The sequence below is a fragment of the Neovison vison genome, chromosome 1 (assembly GCF_020171115.1).
Source record: "Neovison vison isolate M4711 chromosome 1, ASM_NN_V1, whole genome shotgun sequence".
In the NCBI taxonomy this organism is placed as follows: Eukaryota; Metazoa; Chordata; class Mammalia; order Carnivora; family Mustelidae; genus Neogale; species Neogale vison.
The window spans coordinates 67,591,030-67,604,635 of NC_058091.1; the positions used below are offsets into that span (position 1 = coordinate 67,591,030).

Genomic DNA, 13,606 nt, shown 5'->3' on the forward strand with positions numbered 1-13,606 from the left:
TACACAGTAGCAGGTCCAATAGACAGCAATTAGCACCAGGAGAATGAAGATGAACGGGACATATACATAACCTTCATAAAAATGTCACAGGGAAAAGACTCACAAACCATATGGATCCGTGCCGGGGCTCTCCCAAGGATGGCCTTTTATATTACGCTAGTCCAAGTGATGGCTTTTTAAAAGAGATGTCTGTTCATTGCTGCGTCTTTCTGGCTAGACCTACGGAGAGAAGTAAAGGAATAGCCTACCTCTGTGGGGTTTGTGGAAACATGAAGAACCCTTGGGCTTTGACATGTTTTGGCTTTCTCAGCTCCGAGTTTTTGGGCTAGGTTGTCTAATCTGCATATGTTGATGGTTAATGAAGTGGGTCCCCTCACCTTGTAGTATTTTCTCTTTTACTTTTAGTGATATTTTTCTGAATCTATAAGTATTTCAAATATATCCTTATCTATTTTCAAAAGCACCCATGTTGTGTCATCTTTCTTCATGAAGAAAAATTGTTTTTCAAAAGGACTTTATCCCCCTTACAAGATCACTGACCGAGATGGTTACAAAATCAGTCCCATGGAACAAGCGGGCACCAAGGAAAAAGACTGAGCAGAAACCGTAGCCAAAATCCACCCACAGCTGATGGCTGTGAGGTCAAGGCTGACACTGCCAGAGACCACGGGATCACAGGGTTTTTTTTTTGTTGTTCTGGATTTTTTAAGATTTATTTATTTACTTGAGAGAGAGAGAGAGAAAGTGTGAGTGAGTGGGAAGAGGGGCAGACCTGAGCTGAAACCAAGAGTCAGCTGACTACCCAGCTGAGCCACCCAGGCACTCCTGGATGTGCTGATTTTACTGCTCCTGGATGCTCCTCCTGGGAAGGTAAGGGTGGGGTCATAACAGCCAGAATGAAAAATCATTTTGACTTTTCTTCTTTGAGATTTCAATTCCTGATTCAAAATCCAGAGATCAATATTCAATTAATATATAATGAGCTCCTAAAATATGTGTGGCTCTAATCGAGGAGCTTAGGATACATCACTGAAGGAAAAAATGAATGCTTCTATCCTCTTGGAATTTATATTCTGGTGGGCTAAGGGGCAAGCAGGGCTTTAGGAGATAGGCCATAAACAAAAAGAGTAAGTTATGTAAAGTGATGGTAGGTGATAAGTGCTTTAAGGAAAAAGAAAGCAGAGTAATGAGGATAAGGAAGGTAGAGGTATGGGCAGGTGTTGATTACAGGTAAAATTTTTAAATGGAGTGGCCTGGGAGTTCTCATGGGAAGAGTGACATTCCAGCGAAGATTCCTGAAACATAGGGATGGGAGATCTTGTGGCCACTGTAGAAAATACAGTCAGGCACTTGAACCATGAATTTCAGAGGGCACAGGGAAATAGCTTGTGGGATTGGAGATGGTAGGAGAGCAGCAGTGTAGGAAGTGTGTTGAACCTTATGGGGAATAAAGGGAGATAAAAGGTTTAACTGGGAGCCAGGGCTTTCTGTGATGATTTATAAAAACAGGAATAACGGGGCGCCTGGGAGGCTCAGTGGGTTAAGCCGCTGCCTTCGGCTCAGGTCATGATCTCAGGGTCCTGGGATCGAGTCCCGCATCGGGCTCTCTGCTCAGCAGGGAGCCTGCTTCCTCCTCTCTCTCTCTGCCTGCCTCTCTGCCTACTTACAAATAAATATTTACAAATAAATAAATAAAATCTTAAAAAAAAAAAACAGGAATAACAAGCTAAATGTGAGTATTTCCTGGACGAATTTAAGGCAGAGAATGTGCATTAGGGGATTGGGAAGGCAGTGGTATCTGCAGTTCCCTATTAATAGGGGTAAGGTAATCTGGGGGAGTTGGTTGTAGGCCTTTTCTGACCCTTAAAAATAGTGGTGAAAAGGATGGGGGAGCAGTGGCCACAGACCCAGTGCATTTCCTGGAGGAGATTGAGGCTTATATTAGGTGTTTGGGTTCTGTCTTGAGACCTGCTACTGGAGTTGTTATGAACTGAATGTTTGCATACCCCTGATATTTTCAAGTTAAATCTTAATGCACAATGTGATGATAATTGGAAGGTGGTACCTTTGGGAGGTGATTAAGCTATTAAGATAGGGTCCTCATGAATGGGTTTAGTGCCCTAATGAAAGAAGCCTTAGAGAGATGGCTGTCTATGGGCCAGGAGACAAGCTCTCATCAGACACTGAATCTGTCAGTACCCTGATCTTGGACTTCCGGCCTCCAGAACTATGAAAAGTACGTATTTGTAGTTTATAAGCCACGGCATTTTGTTACAGCAGCCTAAGTAGACTAAGACAGGAATTGAGAATTTTGGAGAAATCAGTAGTGGGGACCCTTTGTTGGCTCTTGATGATGGGGTAGAAAGTCTAGGTAATCTCTGTGGGATCATCTGATTGGCTGCAGCTAGGATGGGTGCTTAGCCCTATTCACAAAGGAGGCTGGTGAAGAGAATATCTGACCATATCTGACCCATATGATGGGAAATACTCAGATATTATACAAGGATTTCAATGCTGGACCATCAAAAAAGAGAAGGAAGATATTCATATTTTTTAGTCTTGCTTTTTAAAAAAAAATATAATGAAATTTTGATGTTCTTTAATGTATACACTCCTCTTTCATCACTTTCTTTTCTTTACAATTTATTTGCTGAAGAGCCCAGGACATTTGCCCTGTAATTAATACTCTGGGGTTTGCTGATTGCACACTCTTGATGCTGTTCAACAGGTTCCTCCAGGCTCTGTATTTCCTGAAAATTGGAGCTGAATCCAGAGCTGTGATCTGACTTCACTTCTTTCCTTTATGCAAGATTGCATGGAGCGTTTTTCATTAAGATGTACATGATATCTAGTTATCTCTTTATGTGGGACTTACTGGCTACTACTAATGCTAAATGACCTAGCTCAATTAATTCATTCAGGTTGAAAAGTTATTTTTAAAATTCCACAAATTATTTTTTCTTTATTAGTTTTGAACTACCTTTTTTTTTTTAAGGAAACTTCAGTTTTTAGTATAGTGTTAGATTTACAAAAAAAAAAAATAGCAGTTAGTACTTAGTGTAATATGTATGGCACATTTGTTATAATTAATAGACCAATATTAGAGTCCATACTTTATTCAGGTTTCCTGAGTTTGTACTTGATATTCTTCATGAATGCCCCTCCCCTAACCAGATCCCATATAGGATACTATAGTACGTTAACTCATCATGTCTCCTTAGGCTTCTTTTTGGCCATGACAATTTCTTATTTTCCTTGTTTTTGATGATCCTGACAGCTTTTTTTTTTTTAAGGATTTTATTTATTTATTTGACAGACAGAGATCACAAGTTGGCAGAGAGGCAGGCAGAGAGAGGAGGAAGCAGGCTCCCTGGTGAGCAGATAGCCCGATGTGGGGCTCGATCCCAGGACCCTGGGATCATGACCTGAGCTGAAGGCAGAGGGTTTAACCCGCTGAGTTACCCAGGCACCCCAGATCCTGACAGCTTTAAAGAGCATTGGTCAGATATTTTATAAAGTATCCATCTACTGGGATGGCTCTAAGGTATTTCTTATGATTAAGCTGGGGTTATAAGTTTGGGGGAGAAGATCACTTTTCCCCTCTACCTGCCAAAGTGTGGACAAGACATTTCTCACAACTTCACCGTGAGGGTTTCTGGAGGTAGGACCCATGAAAGTGTAGATGCCCCCAGTATTGTGGTCCCAGGAGTTTCTGCCTTTTGAGCTAATCCAAACTCAGCTACCAGCAACCTGTCAAAATTACCATGTAAGTGTTCCCACTAGTTTGCAGCTGTAGTGGATTCACCACCCGGTAAATAGAATTTGGCTATAACAGTGTAAATTCGCTTATCTCCCCAGATTTCTTATGACCTCATTTCCAAAAACTAATAAATAGGAATTACCCAAGACTTCTAATTTCATCCCTGATATATAAGGAGCTTGGAAATTATCATGCTTGTTTTTTTGTTTTGTTTTTGTTTTTTTCCAATTTATTTATTTTCAGAAAAACAGTATTCATTATTTTTTCACCACACCCAGTGCTCCATGCAAGCCGTGCCCTCTATAATACCCACCACCTGGTACCCCAACCTCCCACCCCCCCCGCCACTTCAAACGCCTCAGATTGTTTTTCAGAGTCCATAGTTTCTCATGGTTCACCACCCCTTCCAATTTACCCAAAAGCACATACCCTCCCCAATGTCCATAACCCTACCCCCCTTCTCCCAACCCCCCTTCCCCCAGGAACCCACAGTTTGTTTTGTGAGATTAAGAGTCACTTATGGTTTGTCTCCCTCCCTATCCCATCTTGTTTCATGGATTCTTCTCCTACCCACTTAAGCCCCCATGTTGCATCACTACTTCCTCATATCAGGGAGATCATATGATAGTTGTCTTTCTCCGCTTGACTTATTTCGCTAAGCATGATTCGCTAAGCTTGACTTATTTCGCTAAGCATGATACGCTAAGCATGATACGCTCTAGTTCATGTTGTCGCAAATGGCAAGATTTCGTTTCTTTTGATGGCTGCATAGTATTCCATTGTGTATATATACCACATCTTCTTGATCCATTCATCTGTTGATGGACATCTAGGTTCTTTCCATAGTTTGGCTATTGTGGACATTGCTGCTATAAACATTCGGGTGCACGTGCCCTTTGGATCACTATGTTTGTATCTTTAGGGTAAATACCCAGTAGTGCCATTGCTGGGTCATAGGGCAGTTCTATTTTCAACATTTTGAGGCACCTCCATGCTGTTTTCCAGAGTGGTTGCACCAGCTTGCATTCCCACCAACAGTGTAGGAGGGTTCCCCTTTCTCCGCATCCTCGCCAGCATCTGTCATTTCCTGACTTGTTGATTTTAGCCATTCTGACTGGTGTGAGGTGATATCTCATTGTGGTTTTGATTTGTATTTCCCTGATGCCGAGTGATATGGAGCACTTTTTCATGTGTCTGTTGGCCATCTGGATATCTTCTTTGCAGAAACGTCTGTTCATGTCTTCTGCCCATTTCTTGATTGGATTATTTGTTCTTTGGGTGTTGAGTTTGTTAAGTTCTTTATAGATTTTGGACACTAGTCCTTTATCTGATATGTCGTTTGCAAATATCTTCTCCCATTCTGTCAGTTGTCTTTTGATTTTGTTAACTGTTTCCTTTGCTGTGCAAAAGCTTTTGATCTTGATGAAATCCCAACAGTTCATTTTTGCCTTTGCTTCCCTTGCTTTTGGCGATGTTCCTAGGAAGATGTTGCTGTGGCTGAGGTCGAAGAGGTTGCTGCCTGTGTTCTCCTCAAGGATTTTGATGGATTCCTTTCTCACATTGAGGTCCTTAATCCATTTTGAGTTTATTTTTGTGTGTGGTGTAAGGAAATGGTCCAATTTCATTTTTCTGCACATGGCTGTCCAATTTTTCCAACACCATTTATTGAAGAGGCTGTCTTTATTCCATTGGACATTCTTTCCTGCTTTGTCAAAGATTAGTTGGCCATAGAGTTGAGGGTCTATTTCTGGGCTCTCTATTCTGTTCCATTGATCTATGTGTCTGTTTTTGTGCCAGTACCATGCTGTCTTGATGATGACAGCTTTGTAATAGAGCTCGAAGTCCGGAATTGTGATGCCACCAACTTTGGCTTTCTTTGTCAATATCCCTTTGGCTATTCGAGGTCTTTTCTGGTTCCATATAAATTTTAAAATTATTTGTTCCATTTCTTTGAAAAAGATGGATGGTACTTTGATAGGAATTGCATTAAATGTGTAGATTGCTTTAGGTAGCATAGACATTTTCACAATATTTATTCTTCCAATCCAGGAGCATGGAACATTTTTCCATTTCTTTGTGTCTTCCTCAATTTCTTTCATGAGTACTTTATAGTTTTCTGAGTATAGATTCCTAGCCTCTTTGGTTAGGTTTATTCCTAGGTATCTTATGGTTTGGGGTGCAATTGTAAATGGGATTGACTCCTTAATTTCTCTTTCTTCTGTCTTGTTGTTGGTGTAGAGAAATGCAACTGATTTCTGTGCATTGATCTTAAATCCTGACACTTTACTGAATTCCTGTACAAGTTCTAGCAGTTTTGGAGTGGAGTCTTTTGGGCTTTCCACATAGAGTATCATATCATCTGCGAAGAGTGATAATTTGACTTCTTCTTTGCCGATTTGGATGCCTTTAATTTCCTTTTGTTGTCTGATTGCTGAGGCTAGGACTTGTAGTACTATGTTGAATAGCAGTGGTGATAATGGACATCCCTGCCATGTTCCTGACCTTAGTGGAAAAGCTTTCAGTTTTTCTCCATTGAGAATGATATTTGCGGTGGGTTTTTCATAGATGGCTTTGATGATATTGAGGTATGTGCCCTCTATCCCTACACTTTGAAGGGTTTTGATCAGGAAGGGATGCTGTACTTTGTCAAATGCTTTTTCAGCATCTATTGAGAGTATCATATGGTTCTTGTTCTTTCTTTTATTGATGTGTTGTATCACATTGATTGATTTGCGGATGTTGAACCAACCTTGCAACCCTGGGATAAATCCCACTTGGTCGTGGTGAATAATCCTTTTAATGTACTGTTGAATCCTATTGGCTAGTATTTTGGTGAGAATTTTCGCATCTGTGTTCATCAAGGATATTGGTCTATAGCTCTCTTTTTTGATGGGATCCTTGTCTGGTTTTGGGGATCAAGGTGATGTTGGCCTCATAAAATGAGCTTGGAAGTTTTCCTTCCATTTCTATTTTTTGGAACAGTTTCAGGAGAATAGGAATTAGTTCTTCTTTAAATGTTTGGTAGAATTCACCGGGGAAGCCGTCTGGCCCTGGGCTTTTGTTTGTTTGGAGATTTTTAATGACTGTTTCAATCTCCTTACTGGTTATATCATGCTTGTTTTTACAACAAGAAAAAAGCTAAAGAATAATCAATTTGATTTTCAGCTTCTTTAGTGTTTTTTCTTTTATAAAAACAAGTTCCTTATACATCAGGGATGAAATTAGAAGTCTTGGGTAATTCCCATTTATTAGTTTTTACCTTTTAAGGAGATACTTTCCCTTACCTACTATTTGATTACCCTACAGTAGTATAGTTCATGGAGATGGAAGGTAAATACTTTATTCTTTCTACTTACTTTTACTAAAGTTAATGAATTGGTTACCTCTTTCTCTGAAAGTGACCAGTTAGCTTCTTTATACCTACAAACTCATGGACTAAAACACAGTTAATAGATTTCAATCCTTTTGCAATTATTATCCTTATTAAAGCTCAAGTTCCATTTTTGGACGATAAGATCCTCTTCAGCTTAGCTCCTCAGTCCTTTTGACATGACCCTAGTGCTTCCTAGCTATTAGTTATTATAGGATGGTTCTGTGTCATCTTGAACATTTTCTGCCCTAGACCTGAATCAGCCATGGATTCTTTCAATGGGAAATGGTATTTAAAGACCATAATCTGAGCACTAGAGATTTTTGTTCTTACTGTGTTAATCAGCGCTTTTAAGAGTTTTCAGTGTAGAGGGGTCCACACACATATATGCATACAAATATTATAAGTCACAATTTCATAATGCTATTTCCAATTAAAATTCACTATTACGAGGATTACATTTAGACCTTTACTAATACATGTGCATGTCCTTTCTTTTATACCACATATCCCAGTGCTTAAGCTGTCCTATCAAGTTTATAGAAAAATGGTTTTAACATAAAAATCTAGGAGATTATGGATTTGTTGGCTCTTTTTGAGGAATTTAATATAGTGATGACTTGGGAAATTAAGGCAAAACAATGGAGGGTAAGTATTTTCAAGTAATTAATGTACAGCTAAGATGGAAACAAAAGCAAAGATGACAGTGGGAGACTAAGGATATTGTGATATGAATAGATGACTCACAAGAAAGATATAAGAATGCCTCTCAAACATATTTTCAAATGTTCTACCTCACTCACAGAGAAGTGGAAATTGAAGCAACATTAAGATACCATTTGTCACCTATGAGACTGACAAAAATAAAAACATGATGACACATTCTGTTGGTGAGGCTATGCAGAAGCTGGCACTCCCACACTGCTGGTGTGAATGCAAGATACAACCCCTTTACAAGGAAATTTGGCAACACCTAACAAAATTATACATTCACCTACCTTTTGACCTAGCAGTCATACCTCTAAATGGAGGCAACTACCGATACCTATGTTGTTCGTTGCAGAGTTGTTTGCACTTGCAACATACTGAAAACAAACTAATGCCTACACATAGGAAGTGGTTGAATAAATAATGATGAATCTGAAAAATGAAGACCTTTGAGAAGAGGGAGAAATGACAGCAGGTTAGTAGGGTGTGAGGGAGCAACACTCCTCCAAGTACACTTTTTTGTATATTTTTGCCTCTTAGAAACATAGCAACAGTTTTTAAATGTGACCTCCCCCCAGTAAATAAATAATTTAAAGCAATCAGGATGTGGAGAGATTCAAAATGGAATAGAAACACCAACAGTCCAACGTAACTGCATTACAAATGATGAAAATAATCACACCACAGAAGATGGAGAAGAAAAGAATATACCTAACTTTGGATAACAGTATTTTGACTAGCTACTGTAAAGCTAAAGATGAAAATAATTGTTCAAAAACACTATGCTTTAGATAGTACACTGTTCCTTACAGGGGTTTGGGTGAGCATCTTTGTAACTATTTTTTTTCCAATTTATTTATTTTCAGAAAAACAGTATTCATTATTTTTTCACCACACCCAGTGCTCCATGCAAGCCGTGCCCTCTATAATACCCACCACCTGGTACCCCAACCTCCCACTCCCTCCGCCACTTCAAACCCCTCAGACTGTTTTTCAGAGTCCATAGTCTCTCATGGTTCACCTCCCCTTCCAATTTAACCAAATTCTCTACTCCTCTCTAACGCCCCTTGTCCTCCATGCTATTTGTTATGCTCCACAAATAAGTGAAACCATATGATAATTGACTCTCTCTGCTTGACTTATTTCACTCAGCATAATCTCTTCCAGTCCCATCCATGTTGCTACAAAAGTTGGGTATTCATCCTTTCTGATGGAGGCATAATACTCCATAGTGTATATGGACCACATCTTCCTTATCCATTCATCCGTTGAAGGGCATCTTGGTTCTTTCCATAGTTTGGCGACTGCTATAAACATTGGGGTACAGATGGCCCTTCTTTTCACGACATCTGTATCTTTGTGGTAAATACCCAGGAGTGCAATTGCAGGGTCATAGGGAAGTTCTATTTTTAATTTCTTGAGGAATCTCCACACTGTTCTCCAAAGAGGCTGCACCAACTTGCATTCCCACCAACAGTGTAAGAGGGTTCCCCTTTCTCCACATCCTCTCCAACACATGTTGTTTCCTGTTTTGTTAATTTTGGCCATTCTAACTGGTGTAAGGTGATATCTCAATGTGGTTTTAATTTGAATCTCCCTGAGGGCTAATGATGATGAGCATTTTTTCATGTGTCTGATAGCCATTTGTATGTCTTGATTGGAGAAGTGTCTGTTCATATCTTCTGCCAATTTTTTGATGTGTTTGTCTGTTTCGTGTGGGTTGAGTTTGAGGAGTTCATTATAGATCCTGGATATCAACCTTTTGTCTGTACTGTCATTTGCAAATATCTTCTCCCTTTCCATGGGTTGCCTCTTTGTTTTTTTGACTGTTTCCTTTGCTGTGCAGAAGCCTTTTGATTTTGATGAAGTCCCAGAAGTTTATTTTCGCTTTTGTTTCCTTTGCCTTTGGAGACGTATCTTGAAAGAAGTTGCTGTGGGTGATATCAAAGAGATTACTGCCTATGTTCTCCTCTAAGATTCTGATGGATTCCTGTCTCACGTTTCCGAATCTCGTGAATGAAACCAGCGTTCATGTACTAGAGGCTGAACGATCTCCACCCAAGATTATACACTCCAAAAAGACATCACGACACCTGATAGTCAAATTGAGAAATTATAATTGTAGGTATAATCTCTTGAAAGCCGCCAGGGCAAAGAGGCTCCTTACTTACAGAGGGAAGCCCATCAGAATAACGTCAGACCTGTCCACAGAGACCTGGCAAGCCAGAAGAGGCTGGCAAGATATATTCAGGGCACTAAATGAGAAGAACATGCAGCCAAGAATACTTTATCCAGCAAGACTGACATTCAAAATGGATGGAGAGATAAAGAGTTTCCAAGACCGGCAAGGCTTAAAAGACTATGCAACCACCAAGCCGATACTGCAGGAAATATTAAGGGGGGTTCTATAAAAGAGGAAAAATCCCAAGAATAGCATTGAACAGAAATATAGAGACAGTCTACAGAAAGAAAGACTTCAAAGGTAACTCGATGTCAATAAAAACGTATCTATCAATAATCACTCTCAATGTGAATGGCCTAAATGCACCCATAAAATGGCACAGGGTTGCAGATTGGATAAAACGACAGGACCCATCCATATGCTGTCTACAAGAGACCCATTTTGAACCTAAAGATACACGCAGACTGAAAGTGAAGGGGTGGAGAAGCATCTTTCATGTCAATAGGACTCAAAAGAAGGCTGGGGTAGCGATTCTCATATCAGATAAATTAGACTTCAAACTAAAGACTGTAGTCAGAGATACAGAAAGACACTACATAATCCTTAAAGGGACTATCCACCAAGATGATCTAACAATTGTAAATATCTATGCTCCCAATATGGGAGCAGCCAATTACTTAAGAAAACTGTTAATTAAGATAAAGAGTCATATTGATATGAATACACTAATCATAGGAGATCTTAACATGCCTCTTTCAGAATTAGACAGATCATCGAAGCAGAAAATCAATAAAGAAACAAGAGCATTGAATGACACATTGGACCAGATGGACCTCATAGATATATACAGAACATTCCACCCTAAAACAGCAGAATACTCATTCTTCTCAAGTGCACACGGAACCTTCTCCAGAATAGACCACATACTGGGTCACAAATCAGGACTCAACCGATACCAAAAGACTGAGATTATTCCCTGCATATTCTCAGATCACAATGCTTTGAAACTGGAGCTCAATCACAAGGAAAAGTTCCGAAGGAACTCAAACACCTGGAAGCTAAAGACCACCTTGCTTAAGAATGCTTGGATCAACCAGGAGATCAAAGAAGAACTGAAACAATTCATGGAAACCAATGAGAATGAAGACACTTCGGTCCAAAACCTATGGGATACAGCAAAGGCAGTCCTAAGGGGAAAATATATAGCCATCCAAGCCTTGCTCAAAAAAATTGAAAAATCCAGAACACACCAGCTGTCTCTACACCTTAAAGAACTGGAGGATCAACAACAAATCAAACCAACTCCACACATAAGAAGGGAAATCATCAAGATTAGAGCTGAGATCAATGAGGGAGAAACCAGAACGTATCAATGAAACTAGAAGCTGGTTTTTTGAAAGAATCAATAAGATCAATAAGCCACTGGCTACACTAATCCGAAAGAAAGGAGAGAAATCCCAAATTCATAAAATTATGAATGAAAAGGGAGAGATCACAACTAACGCCAAGGAAGTAGAAACAATCATCAGAAGTTATTACGAACAGTTATATGCCAATAAGCTTAGCAACCTAGATGAAATGGATGCATTCCTGGAAAAATATAAACTACCAAAATTGAACCAGGAAGAAATCGACAACCTGAATAGACCGATATCTAATAACGAGATTGAATCAGTGATCAAAAACCTCCCAAAAAACAAGAGCCCAGGACCTGACGGATTCCCTGGGGAATTCTACCAAACCTTCCAAGAAGAAATAACACCTATTCTCCTGAAGCTGTTTCAAAAAATTGAAGCAGAAGGAAAACTTCCAGACTCTTTCTATGAAGCCAGCATTACCCTGATCCCCAAACCAGGCAAGGACCCTACCAAAAAGGAGAATTTCAGACCAATATCACTGATGAATATGGATGCTAAGATTCTCAACAAGATCCTAGCCAACAGGATCCAACAGCACATTAAAAAGATTATCCACCATGATCAGGTGGGATTCATCCCTGGGCTACAAGGATGGTTCAACATTCACAAATCAATCAATGTGATACAACAAATTAATATGAGAAGAGAGAAGAACCACATGGTCCTCTCAATTGATGCAGAAAAAGCATTTGACAAAATCCAACATCTGTTCCTGATTAAAACGCTTCAAATTATAGGGATAGAGGGAACATTCCTGAACCTCATCAAATCTATCTATGAAAGACCCACAGCAAATATCATCCTCAATGGGAAAAAGCTTGCAGCCTTCCCATTGAGATCAGGAACAAGACAAGGATGCCCACTTTCACCACTCTTGTTCAACATAGTATTAGAAGTCCTAGCAACAGCAGTCAGACAACAGAGAGAAATAAAAGGTATCCAAATTGGTAATGAAGAAGTCAAACTCTCTCCCTTCGCAGATGACATGATTCTTTATATGGAAAACCCAAAAGACTCCACCCCCAAACTACTAGAACTCATACAGCAATTCAGCAACGTGGCAGGATACAAAGTCAATGTGCAGAAATCAGTGGCTTTCTTATACACTAACAATGAAAATACAGAAAGGGAAATTAGAGAATTGATTCCATTCACTATAGCACCAAGAACCATAAGATACCTTGGAATAAACCTAACTAAAGAGGTAAAGGATCTGTACTTGAGGAACTATAGAACACTCATGAAAGAAATTAAAGAAGACACAAAAAGATGGAAGACCATTCCATGCTCTTGGATCGGAAGAATAAACATTGTTAAAATGTCTATACTATTTTATATATAGAATAAGTAACTAGATAATGAAAGCCAGGATTCTCAGTATGGGAGAAATAAGCTTAAAAAATAAGATGAAAGGGAAATCTGGAATGAAACTTCAGGTTTTGGGTTGTAATCAGAGGTACTCATGAATTTTGGGCTTTTAACATATACACAGATAAATATAGAATTAACTATAGATGTGTGTTCATGAATGGGTCCATGCACACCCGTATATTCCCCAGGAGCAATGACATCTCAGCAGGGTGAGCACATCTTACACCAAGTTATTGTTTTCTAAATACTATTCTCCAAAAGCAAAGACCCAGTGGCTGATTCCAGGAGTGAGACAGCAAAAATACAAGATAAACCTGGGGCTAAAAAGTAGAGAAGTACTCAAAAAGGATGGAGACAGGAAGGGCACAGGAAGGAGTTTCCCACCACCAAAGGGAAACAATTTGAGCAACATGCAAATGATTGTATTGATAATAGCTTATGGACTAAAATATTCATGAGAACATGCAGACACAAATAATTGAATAAATAAATAGATTGAGAAAAAGTGATCTAGCCTCCTTACAAAAAAATACAGAAAGAAAGAGGGAAAAACAAACTCACCATTTGGCAATCACCGCAGTAATAATTGTTGCATGCAAGATGCACTGATGGAAAAATTGGGAAGTTTGAGGAGAAAGGGGATATTTACATAGGTTTAAAGACTATACTTTCAGGGATCATTTCTATAGTTTGTTACATAGGTTTAAAGTATCTCTCCCTAGATATTTATCAATCAAAAAGGGGAAACTAGTAACTACAGTGGAGAATCTCAGCAGATGCCACTTAACCAAACATTA

General features: G+C 39.3%; 1 long non-coding RNA gene and 1 pseudogene across 1 annotated transcript in view; both read left to right on the forward strand.

Moving 5' to 3' along the window:
* The first annotated feature begins 756 nt into the window (after positions 1–756).
* LOC122906506 overlaps positions 757–13,606 on the forward strand; it is a 49,806-nt gene continuing 36,956 nt past the window's right edge. The window contains exon 1 of the long non-coding RNA XR_006384552.1: positions 757–870. This is a non-coding gene — a long non-coding RNA (uncharacterized LOC122906506). The remainder of the gene's footprint in view (positions 871–13,606) is intronic.
* LOC122897007 lies at positions 13,468–13,554 on the forward strand (annotated as a pseudogene).